Genomic DNA, 13,071 nt, shown 5'->3' on the forward strand with positions numbered 1-13,071 from the left:
GTAAAGAGATCGAAGGCCTGCGAGGGAGAGAGAGACCTACAAATACCTGGGGATAATGGAGGCTCAGTAGTTAGAGCACAATGAGACCAAGGTCTACCTAACCGACAAATACCATCAGTGACTCGGAAGACTCCTCAAAGCAACGCTGAACGGAGGGAACGCAGTTAAAGCCATAAACACCTATGGAGTTAAGAGCTAACATACTTCTTCGGGATCACAGATTAGACTAACACCGAGCTGTAAGATATCATGAGAAAGATAAGGAAAATAATGACTAAGCGCCGACAACACCCCCACCCAAAGTTAGCCGTGGAGTGACTAACAATAGCTCGGAAAAGAGAAAGGGGTATGATAGACCTCACCGAGAAAGAGAAGACAGCGAGAGATAAACTGAAGTATTACTTCCAGAAAAACAAAGCAGCAATCTACGAAGCCGTAAGGAAGATAGACAAGTGGCATACCCCACTCAATATAACCGAGGAGTCCCCTCCAGCCCAGAAGGAATAAAAGAAGCTAGGAAGATGGGCAAAGACGGCACTCCAGGGCAGACGTTACAATGAGCTCGATCAGGATCACATAGATAAAATGGCTTCAAGTGCATGGCTTTAAATGGCTTAAAATGCATGGGACGCTCATCCTCCAGACTGAAGGATTCATGCTCGCCATCCAAGACCAGGTAATTAACACTAGGAACTAGAGAAAATACATCGCTAAGGAGCCCGGAATGTCTGATGACACATGTTAGTGATGTCACCTAGCGTCAGAAACAATCCACACATCACCATAGGATGCAGGGTGATCATCCAAATGGAGTACACTCTTAAAAACGACCAGTCATCCAGGATAATATATCAGAAGCTAGCGAGGAAATATCAGTTGATCAAAGAAAGTGTACCGTATTACAGCAGAAGCCCCAGGTAATATTAGAGGCCACAACCCACAAGCTGTAATGAGACAGCGATATAATAAACAAAGCACACATGAGGAGTTATTCAGCGAGGGGAATGCCAGAGGTGTATTCAACTCTGGCAGTAAGCTAGAGAATCTTGTAATACCTGAGAGTAAAGTGGAGAAGAAATTGTTGAAGATAAATACAAGAAAGGCACCTGGGGTGGATGGGATCTATCCAGTTACATTAAAGGAGGCAGCAAAGGAAGTAAGCAAACCCTTAGCCATAATTATGAGAGCTTCCTTGGACTCAGGGGAAGTACCCATGGATTGGAGATGTGCAAATGTGACCCCAATTCACAAAGGAGGATCAAAGGGCGACACAAATAATTATAGACCTGTTAGTTTAACTTCTGTTCCTGGAAAATTAATGGAGGCACTGGTTAAAGAAGCACTGCAGGATCATCTAGACAAGACTTCAGTCATAACTCAGACGCAGCATGGTTTTGTTAAGGGGAAGTCTTGCCTGGCCAATTTGATTGGATACTATGATGCAGTCACAAAAGAACTGGATGCAGGGAATAACTTTGATATTATATACTTGGATCTTAGAAAGGCTTTGATACTGTTGCACATGGAAGACTGCTGCACAAATTAGAGCAGTGTGGCATTGGAGGCAAATTGCTGCTATGGATAAAGGGGTGGTTGAGGGGGAGAAGACAGAGAGTGGTAATCAATGGACACTGCTCATCGTGGACTAATGTTATTAGTGGAGTCCCTCAGGGTTCAGTATTGGGTCCATTATTGTTTTCTGTGTTTATAAATGATATTGATATGGTATATCAAGCTTAATGTCCAAGTATGCAGACGATAAGAAGGTTGGCAGGGTTGTCAAGGACACTACTGACACTATGCTACTGCAACAGGATCTGGAAAGGTTGAGCAGATGGGCTGAGAGGTGGCAAATGAAGTTTAACATTGACAAATGTAAAGTACTACATATGGGAAACAGCAACCCCAGAGCAACGTATCAACTCTGTGGTACTACACTGACAGTGGTAGAGAATGAAAGGGACCTGGGAGTGGTTGTGCAGGCAGATATGAAGTTTTCTGAGCAGTGCAGACGGGCTGCAAGAGTAGCTCATGGTGTATTGTCGATGATATATAGGAATGTTTCTAGCAGGGATAAGGAGGTGATTATTCCCTTGTATAAGGCAATGGTCAGACCACACCTAGAGTACTGTATACAGGTGTGGAGGCCTCATTTCAAGAAGGATGTAGAGATGCTGGAACGAGTAGAGAGAAGGGCAACAAGATTAGTGAATGGAACAAAGGGGTGCTCTTACGAAGAAAGGCTTAAGTTTTGCATATTACAGTGTCTAGAGACTAGGCACCGGCGAGGTGATCTGATAAAGGTGTATAAAGCCTTGAATGGTTTGAGCATGCTCAATGCTGATGGGATACTTCCTCTGGCTCGGAATAATCACCTGAGAGGGCATAAATTCAAATTGAGAAAAGACAGATGTAGGATAGACGTGAGGAAACTTGCCTTTAGCCAGCGGGTGGTTGGTTGGTGGAATAGACTTCCATCCCTTGTCGTAGAAGTTGATAGACTAAATAAGTTTAAGGCTCGGCTGGACAGGTATTTCGAAGGAACAGAGGGGTGAAGTGGAAGTGGTTATTTTTTATTTATTTATTTATTATTATTTTTTTTTTTTTTTTTGGCTGATGCTGCATAAGCTTGCTTTCTTGCATCAAATGCTTCTACTAATGCTAATGCTAATGCTAAAGCAAACTCGACCACCAGTCCGGACGTAGCTGAAATATTATCTTTTTCAATAAAACTAATATATGTTTGGAACGTTGAAACTTGATCTCTTGCGAATGACAACCATAATTTCAAACAGAAATCTTCAAATATATTTTTCAACATAACAGAACATTTTCTTTCTCTTGAGAAAGAAAATATGAACGAAGTCCGTCAAACATGCTTAAAATTCTGTCAATTGATGGGCCTATGGACTTTTGTCCATAGGCCCATCAATCTTGTATTTCCATGTTTCAATGATTTTCATAATTGTCTCCTGCAAATTCATAAAAGTTTTTAAGACTCTGACTGTGTATCTAAAACAGTATTTATATATTTTAAATGCAAAACAATCAATATCGATTGGTAGACAGTCGACAGAACACTGGAGACAACTGTGAATAATATGTGCGCCACAACCAATAACCTTTCGCTCCAACTCATTTTCAATTTTTCTCCATACATTATTTTTACCAACTCTTTTACAACCTCCAAAATTTGTGTTGGCACACAGATCAACGATTTTGTTTTGTAAGGAGAATTTATCTATTATTTTCTTCAACATGATACTTTGTAGTTCGGTGTTTCACCAGGTAAACAAATAAAATCTATAATTTTAACTTTAACACCACAGTTTGGCAAAAAGTACTGCACAAAAATCGGAAAAAGTTTCATGTCTTTTTTGTTTGACGCATCTAAACTTATTGTAATGCTTTTAGTTTCATTCAAATCCATCATTACTTCATCCAGTATACTGTACATTGTGATAAAACGTTAGTAATTACTGCTTCTGATTTTGTACGTGCAGAAGAAAATTTTGGTTGATAAATCTTTTTTATCGATTTTGAACGAGCTAATGCTTTGAATTGAATTTTAAGTTTTCTCAGCATTCTTAAGTTTCTGGCTACTTAGATGTTGGTTAATGTCACTCCTACATCCATGAGCAACAGAAAAATGAACATTACGATGTTGACAAATCACTTTTGTTTTATAACTATACCAATTGTCCAGTTTAATAAATTTGAATTCTTTTTGAAGGTCTCCGTTAAATGCGCAATTTCTCTTTTTTGACATTTTAAATTTTGAGGCTTAAAACTTTTAAAAGTATAAAATAAAAACTTTAAAGTGTATGTGTATACAATAACCGACAAGCACACAGAACAAATGCCAACTACAGACTACTGACACGCAACACAACTGATGTTAAAGGTCTATGACAAAAAATGTCAGTCTCGTTCAGTTGTGGTGGTAACCACCGGCAGATGGCGTTCTCGGCAATCGATCGACGCGCCTCTACCTGTGGTCACACGAATGACTACTACCCACAATGGCAACCATCCTACGATATCATCACGATTATTATTATTAGCCATGTGGTGCAAGGAAGCCTGAGGCTTTGCTGCACTAGCCAAAAACAAATTTCTGAGTTATCGTGTGTGTGTGAAAACAAGAGTCAGAAGTAGAAAGAAATCACCAAGAAGAGAAGAATGATGATATCCAGCTCGAGACCCTGCGTGTGCCAAGCACATACTCACCGATGTGAGTCCCTGGGGTTACAGGTTATGTTGCGCCAATATTTAAGCGTTTTTTAAAGTTTTTTTTTTTTTAAAAAACGGGACAAAAAAGATATTTTTACTAAAACGTGTAACGGGACGGCCGGCGCATAGCAAAAAACGGAACTGTCCCCTTTGAAAACGTGACGTATGGTCAGCCTACTAATGGATATGATTAAAATTTAATCCTAGTGCAATTAGCAAGTAGCCGAGAATTATTAAAGTAGACAATACAGCCCCCTGTACAATTACAGTACTGTATATCATTTGACTAATCCCTCAGAAAATATGTTCTTGTTTACAATAAAGCATCAATACAAACGTTAATCGTATTTAACAGTCACGGGTTTGAACCCTGTCCACTCAAAGGGCGCGTGCTACTGCCCTCTTGCTCCTGACATTCGGCTACGTCATTTAATCCAAGTACAATTCATACTTTCCATAAAAACTACAGCTGGATTATCAGTGCAGTCCTACAAATACGACAGTGGCGGATTCAGGAGAGGGCAATGGGGCAATCCAACCCCCCCAACTCAGAGGAAAAATGGAGCAAATATTGTGTACCTTATCTTATGATAATAGCTTGTAGTAGGGTGACTATTTGTGCTTTATATGTACACAGTATATCAGCCTTTATTTTATTAATTCCCTCTACATTTTGTGTCTGGTGTCAACAAGAATATTTTTGTATTTGACTCACTTCCTCTGAAAAAAAAAAAAAAAAAAAAAAAGTTGATATTGATGTGTTTTTTTTTTTTTTTGGTGATGGTGTGCTTTCTGCTATGAATGTTTCAGTGTGCTTTTATATGTTTTAATTTAATTTTATTTATCAGTTATTTTATTTTTTTAATGAAAACACACACCCACACATACCATGGTTACTAATTGCAGCAGAAATAAAATGACGCTTACTGAAATAAAATAAGAAAAAAAAATTTTTAAATAATATGCAAATTTGGGGTAATACAACAAGCGAATATTATATTTTAACTCATCCATCATGAGTTATAAAGCTCAGAAAATATTTATTAGGGTAGAAAATATTTTTCTTAACTTTGTAGATAGCTCCAGTTAGAACTTCACACCGTTCGTTGCCAATCTGTGTATCAATATTTTACTTGGTTTTAACTGCCAGAGTGTACAAAGATAATAAGGATAGTTGGGCTTTGATTTAAGGTAAATATTTAATATTAACATTAGACAGATTTCAAAAGACATTGGAGGCGAAGTTGAGGATAAAGCTGTTAAGATATGGTGGTAAAAAATGGTGATTAAATGGTGGAGAGTTTGGATTAGAGTATTTAATCATAATAATTCGACAATTATAAGCCCAGAAGGGGGTGGATATATATATATATATATAGGCCCTCGATTTAACGGACAAAAAAATTTCTGTCCTAAAGGAAAAATTTAGAACATTTTTTTATTCACCAATAGCGTAGGCCTAAAATTTCAGGGGAGTGATGGATGGCTGTGGCGTTTTTGAAAGCGCCACGGCATTGAAAGTAGCTGTGGTGAATCTTTAAGTGCAGATGAAGAACAAGTTGAGGAAAATATCTAAATGTCCTTCAGAATGTATCTAAATGTCCTCATTAAAAATGAGGGCCGCATTTTATCACAGCTTTATAATGCTGACGAGACTGGGCTTTTTATTGTGCCGTTCCGGAAAATACCCAAGCTTACAAGCATGAAACAAGCACCCCTAGTCGTATACTAAATAAGGAGCGAATTACATCATCATACAACGTCAGATTTGCTATCTTCAACTTAGCAGCTGTGTGGAAAGATGTGAAGATTACTACCTCGGCCAAAGCTTGTAAGAAGTTGTTGTACGACGTAGAACCTGAAATGGGTTTTGAGGGAGTTGAGGCGTCTAATTTTCGGGACACTCTTCTGAGAGCCAGCAAGAAAAATGCCACTGAGAATGATGTGGAACAGTGGCTCGAAAATAATGAAGGTGATCCGGGCTATCAAATTTTTTCTGAGGTAGAGATTGCAGAAAATGTTCTTCATGCAGAACAAGAGGACGATGATGAGGACAAAGACGAAGTATCTGTTGCACCTCATCGTAAATCCAGACAACATATGGATGATATCATCATCAGACCCTGATGTGCTTCCTTATTATGAAAATTTTAGACAATTTAGATCTACAGTAATAAGGATGCGGCACCAAGGTGTAAGGCACCTTGATGATTTCTTCAAGACCACGTCATCAACTGGACCTGTTTCACCAGAACCCTCTACCAGCAAGGAATTAACACCTCTCCATTCATACGAAAGTTGTTTCTGACTCTGAAAATTGTGATTCCTTCAATTAAGTTAATATTAATATTGAATATTATGTATCTTTTTTTTTAAACATTTTTTGTATATTTTTTATTCAATGGAGTTTAAGAATTTTAAAGTTTTTTTTTCTCCTGTAAAATGGATCTAAATGAAAAAAACTAATGTTCATATTGAAAACAACTTTATGTGAGCTTTAAGAAAAAAAAAAAAAAGTGTTGGAAACACTCCATTAGTTACATTGTATAGTTTTTGACGTGAATGCTATGTTTGTGCTGTGCATATGTTGGATAGTTGTTGTTTCTGGCCAGAAAACAACAAACACCAGGGAGGTGCGTCCAGATACCCACGAGGAGCAGGGCCATAACTGAGCGCGAACGGCAGCAAACCTCCAGTGTCACTTACGGAATGTCCAAACCATTCAAAATATGAGCAAATAAAATAAAATAATAAAGTAATAAAAATGATAAAAAAAAAGAAATTCAAAATTTAAAAATAAAAATAAATAAATTAAATAAAATAAAATGAAAAAATAAAATAAAATAAAAATAAGGAATTCATAGCACACTACAAGAAAAAAAAATAAAAATAAATAAATGAAATAAAATAAAATTAAGAAAAATAAAATAAAAATAAGGGATACAATATAGTGACCGGTATCCCTTCTAAAATGGCAGTGATTGATATGCCTAACCCGCTATGGTTAGTGTTAGTTGGGCGTTTATCCTTCCCCCCTTGCCGCTGTTTTAAAATCGGGCACTCGTTTTCCGATTTTAAAACAGCGGGAGGGGGGGAAAGATCAACGCCCTAATTTTAACCGCTATTTCAAAACAGTGGCGGGGGATAAACACCCTAATTAACATTAACCAGTATGTGGAGATGGGGGAAACTTCTGGTGCCGCTTGACATGAACATACTTAACCATACTCAGTGTTGCCATTTTAGCGGTTTTCCCGCTAGATTTAGCGGAATTGCTTCAGGTTTAGCGGATTAAAATATGAAATAGCGGATAGCGGATTTTTTAGCGGGAAGAGTATAAATGTTTAGCATTTTATATATTTTGGCAATGTAACATTTAAATTAAGAAATATTTATTTAACAAATATTAAATTAATTGTTCAATTAATTATTTAATTAACAATAAAATATTTCATAATTGAAATGTTTTATTGATATACATCGTAAACATAGTAGGGATATCATATTTCATAGGTTTTTTTTGTTTTTTTTTATAAAGCGAAGAATCGGTTTTATATTATTCTGGAATTTCCCTGAGGTGAACCACAACAATTTTACGTAGTTACGCCCGCGGTCAAACGACCTGACCGTTGGGTCATAGCTTTAATTGTTGAATCAAATCTAAAAATGTGGGAAAAATTCTAATGACGCCTTATTTTGAAACCGCGAAGAAATGGCATTGAATAATTTTTATTCTTCGTATTTGATTGCCTTCCAAGAAATGCGATCCGAATTACCGACATAACATTAAAAGTCATTTAAAAACTTTCAAACATATTAAGTCAGTAGAAGAACCATTTTCACCTAATAGATCAGGCAACCAATCTAAATTAAATTTTCCCACCAAGAATTTACAAACAGTGGAAGCTGAAGCAAAGTTAAGTTTGTTTGTTTGTGCTCACTCGTCAATACTGGCAATAGACCACCTTGGTGAATTATGTAAGAATGCATTCCAAGATCAAACAGCCAAAACTTTAAAAATTCATCGAACAAAATGCAACGGCGTTATAAAATATATCCTACACCCCCACTTTCAGAAAGATTTATTATAGTCAGTGCTCAATGGCTTTTCAAATTATAGTTTGTTACTAGATGAATCAAACGATATTAGTGTAACAAAACTATTAGGCATTGCAATTGTGTATTATGATGAGCAATTCGATAAAAGAGTTTCTACATTCTTAGCTCTTGTAGAATTAGTATGTAACGCTGAAATGATCAATGTAACGCTGAAAATATTTCAAATTCAATTAAAATAACGCTGGAAAATTTTAAACTTCCTTTAAATAAATAAATGAATTTTCTGTTTATACTCCGGGACGACCAAACGGTCAGAGGAGTTAACAAGATACACAGAATACAAGAAACAGTACCGTATTCAGCAGTCATGGGCTTGAACCCCGGTCACTCAAGGCACGTGTACTTATGCACCCGCGCGCCTGACCACTAGGCTACGGCATCAGAGCCAGTCTGTTTTCAGTATCATTTAGTCTACCTTCCATAATTACAATATACCAAAAATAATATGAAGAATTAGCTGAAACGATTTAAACCAGAATTTAAATAATTTGTGGGCATTGGGACAGATAATGCTAGCGTTATGATTGGAGTTAATAACAGCGTTTATACACATTCGAAGTCCGATGTACCGAAATTGATATTAATTAAATGCGTATGTCATTCTTTGCAATTAGCAGTATCTCATGCAACCTGCGAAACATTCCCTAGAAGTCGAGAATTCATGATCGCTGAAACTTATAATTGGTTTAGTAAATCCACTAGCTGACAAAATCAATTCAAATATTTATACAGTGCCATAAACGATGGTGCAGATCCGAAAAAGATAGTTCATTCGTGTCAAACAAGGTGATTATCCATTGAAGTTGCTATAACAAGAATTTTAGAACAGTATATTGAAATAAAAGCCCATTTTGAAATAACTCGTTTGACTGACAAACGTTATACTGCACAACTTCTTTATTCGATGTTCAAAGATGAAAGTAATTTGGCGTATATTTTATTTTTAAAAACTATCTTATCTGAAGTACAAAGAGTAAACAAATCTTTTGAATCAAATTGAAAAAAATGAGCAACAGTATATAAACATTACTCTTGTTAAATGGGAAAACATCAACAATACAATGAAGTTTTGGTCAGAAGTTTAGAAATATCCAGATGCAAGCGGTGAAAATCCATTTAAAGAAATTAGCCAATTTGCATTGGGTATTTTAATTTTGCCATTATCCAATGCAGATGTGGAAAGAATATTCAGCAACTTAAATCTAGTAAAAAAACAAAACACGCAACAGAATCAGTGTTGGCATGGTTAATGCAATCTTATCAGTACGATACGGGCTCAAAAGAGTTGAAAAGTGTTGTAAAAATTGTTTTGCCTGAAGAAGTACTTCGCAAAATAGGTACACAAGAAGCATATGATGAGGAGATATTGAATTTCGAAATTAATTTAGATTTTTAGATATTGATTTTATATTAAAAACAGAAAATAAATAACTATTTATATATACTATTTGTTTGTTTGTACAAAGTACAAACAAATGAAAATTTTAAAAATTTGGCGGGTTAAGTGTTAAAAATAGCGGATTTTGAGTATGCGGCTAGCGGGAAATATTATTAAGAGTTGACAACACTGACCATACTGGGTTAGGCATATCAATCACTGCCATTTTGGAAGGGGGTACCAGTCACTAAATTTAAATCAAATAAGGAATTGACAACAAACTACAAGAAAAAAAAAAAAAGATAAAAATAAATCCCGCCAGCATTGAGAGACACAACAGAGGAAAAAATAACAGTAAAAGGAGGAAGAATAAAAAAATAAAAAAACTTAATAGATGTGCGTAATACATGTATACTGTGATAGTTATAATCAGCGAACGAAAATTTTAAAAATCCAATAATAATGCAAAAGAAATAATTACGAATTACTGCTGTTGAAAATTTGTTAAATGAACAATACTGTACATTATGGAATACTTTATACATTATGGATGAATTAAATATAATTACAAAGAAAAATTCAATAACAACAATAAAAAAGAAGAAAGAAAAGACAAGCAGTCTCCGTGGCGCAATCGGCTAGCGCGTTCGGCTGTTAACCGAAAGGTTGGTGGTTCGAGCCCACCCGGGGACGAAGTTATTAATTTTTTCGTTTTCTTTACCATCTCTTATCTTCTTCCTCCTTTACCATCTCTTCTTCCTTCAAGGGGCAGAGCGTTTGCACTGGGGGAGAGGAGGAGAATGTAAACTTCGGGGGTGCATGTAGTATATTTTTTATTATTAATAATATTTACAACATATGTATATGTTACAAACAAATCTGTATATTTATATTTATGCATATTCATGAATGTTATAATAAGAGAATATGAGAAAACAAAATAGGAAACAAAAGGAAATATTTATTATTTAACATCTAAATACTAACATACTAACAGTCGGTCACAAAAACCACATTACTGACAATAATAACAGTTTAATACGAAAATCACCGATTAAAATTTTGGAAAAAAAAAAAATTATACAGATTATAATAAAACATGCAAGTACTGTATTGCAATAATGTTATTCTTCTCTGATTTTTCTTTGCATGTGTATCAATCATTTATTAATTTTTCCGATTACTCATTTGGGTCTTCAGCTTATCTTCATGCAGTCTTGCAATATTACAGTACAGATGCATATATAGTAAAAAGGTTATAAAATGTATTGTTTATAGGCTGCGACCAAACCGTCTCGTTGGGATATACAAAGGAAGAATTAGCCACAAGTAGATTATTGCTGTGAAAAAAAAAAAAAAAAAAAAAAGGAATGTGAAAACCATAAAGCGAAATTGCTGATGATTGAATTAGTGGCTGCAGACTCCCTTGAAAGCCACGGGACGTTTAATAATTACAATTACAATAGCATCAGTCAGTAACCAATTCAGGCGAACCTATTTGCGGCTTGCAATCTTGTTTGCGATATACAAACAAAGAATTAGTCACAAGTAGACCGTTTGTGTGAAACACTATCAAGAGATGGCTTGTGTGAAAATAAAAGGAACCGGAAAACCATAAAACGAAAATGGGGACACTTGAAATAGTGGCGCTTTAGTTACAATTTGTACAGCCAGAAATATTGCCCATTTAATTATTTTGAAAATTTCGTATCTTGAATTTTAGTGATTTATTTTCGCCGTCTACCACCTAACAAGTACCACACTTAGTTGATGTGATTTTATGTGCTGTTTATTTGACATAAATTTATTGAATTCGTGTTTTATAAAATAAAAGTTACTATTTTTCACCGGGGGAGGGATTTTATTCCAAAGGGGTTAAACACCCCGGTCACATCCGTTGGATCCAACACTGCTCTGGTGTCCTTCCTCTCCCCTCCACTCGAAGTGCAGGGGATGCTACTCTCCTGTTTTTCATGGGAAGCTATTTGAACTAAAATTAAATTGTATAATTTCGTTAATTTAATATGCAATTGGCGGTAATTTATCGTCCTGAATAGCAGCATTTCACATTTGCCGTTGCGAGTAGCAATGGATATAATCATGATCCTCCTCACATCGGATGGAAACAGCTTGGATTCGAATCCCGTCAATGATGAAAGGAATCCTTATGTTTTTTTTTTTTTTTTTTCTTTTTCATGTGGCTGAATTAGTCGGTCTCAGCAGAGGCTCATGAGTTTTTCTTGTATTGACATCGTGTTGTGCTATTTTCGTAGTAGTATTTGAGGTGTTTTGGCACAAGGGCCTCTTGGGCCATATTGTGCCTGCTATTTTCGTGTCGAAAATAATCAAAGGAGGCCGAAGCTTTTATTATTTTTGATAAAATAGAGCATCAAATTTCATCTTCTCTCTGTTCAGTAAAATGCTATGAATACGAAGTTCAATGCACAGTATGGGTGGTATTTTTACATACTGGACTTGGTGATGACGCTGATATAACGGTTCACTTAAAATAAAGATTGGCGGATTTTCGTATAAATGTAACTCCCAAAAGAAAAGAAAGAGAGGTATGAGGTATTGAGGGTCTAGCGGCTCCTGGGATTTCTCCCATCTCCGCGAATGTTCTATGTATCGGTGACAGTACCCTGTCAAAGCCAGAGATTTAGAAGTGTGTGGGTCATGAGTAGTGTTATATGTTGTGCCCATTGTTTATCCGGCTTATTGGCCGCCAGGCCCCTAATGGGACCAGACGTTGCCCATACCTCGCCACGTGGAGGCTAGCCGGGTGTTACCATTGAGTCAATTGTACTCTGGCAGGCCCTGCCACTTACTTTCCTGGGATTTTAGTGGCTAGGACCTAAAATAAAATTGGAACGACCGCGGTTGATTTTAAATCACTTACATTAAAGCACTAATATGGGGTTTGACGCTGAAAGCCTGTTTCTAAAGTGCCTAAAAGGTTGGGCGAAATTTTTTGGTATATTTTAAATTTGGACGTGTAGGGCTATACGCTGTGCAAGAAAAAGTGCTGGGAGGGGAGAGTGAAGGCTGGGGGGTGAAATAGGAAGAAAAGGGTCGATAGGGTAGGTGACCCCCAATTTTTCAGTGAGGCATGCCCATGCCCCACCAGAGGGAAGAAATGGTGTGGCAGGGAAGAGAGGCGACAGCAAGCCGTCACCTCTCTCCCCTGCCGGGAGTGGGAGTAAAAGAATTGCACTGCACAAGAGAGTGCAGAGCATAGAGCCAATATGGCTCCGTTGAGGCAGCAACTTGGAGTTTCTCTATCTTCGTTGGTCTTCTCTGTCATTGATAGCCATATTTTTCCTCAGCTATGAACACTGGTC

The 13,071-nt window shown here is 36.6% G+C and overlaps 1 non-coding gene across 1 annotated transcript; it reads left to right on the plus strand.

The window, feature by feature from the left end:
* The first annotated feature begins 10,349 nt into the window (after window positions 1–10,349).
* Window positions 10,350–10,423, plus strand: TRNAN-GUU (transfer RNA asparagine (anticodon GUU)). The gene has a single exon. It is a non-coding gene; the product is annotated as a tRNA-Asn (tRNA).
* The last annotated feature ends 2,648 nt before the right edge of the window (window positions 10,424–13,071 follow it).

This window comes from Mastigoproctus giganteus, chromosome 12, assembly GCF_048544385.1.
Source record: "Mastigoproctus giganteus isolate SK-2022 chromosome 12, ASM4854438v1, whole genome shotgun sequence".
NCBI classification, from domain to species: domain Eukaryota; kingdom Metazoa; phylum Arthropoda; class Arachnida; order Uropygi; family Thelyphonidae; genus Mastigoproctus; species Mastigoproctus giganteus.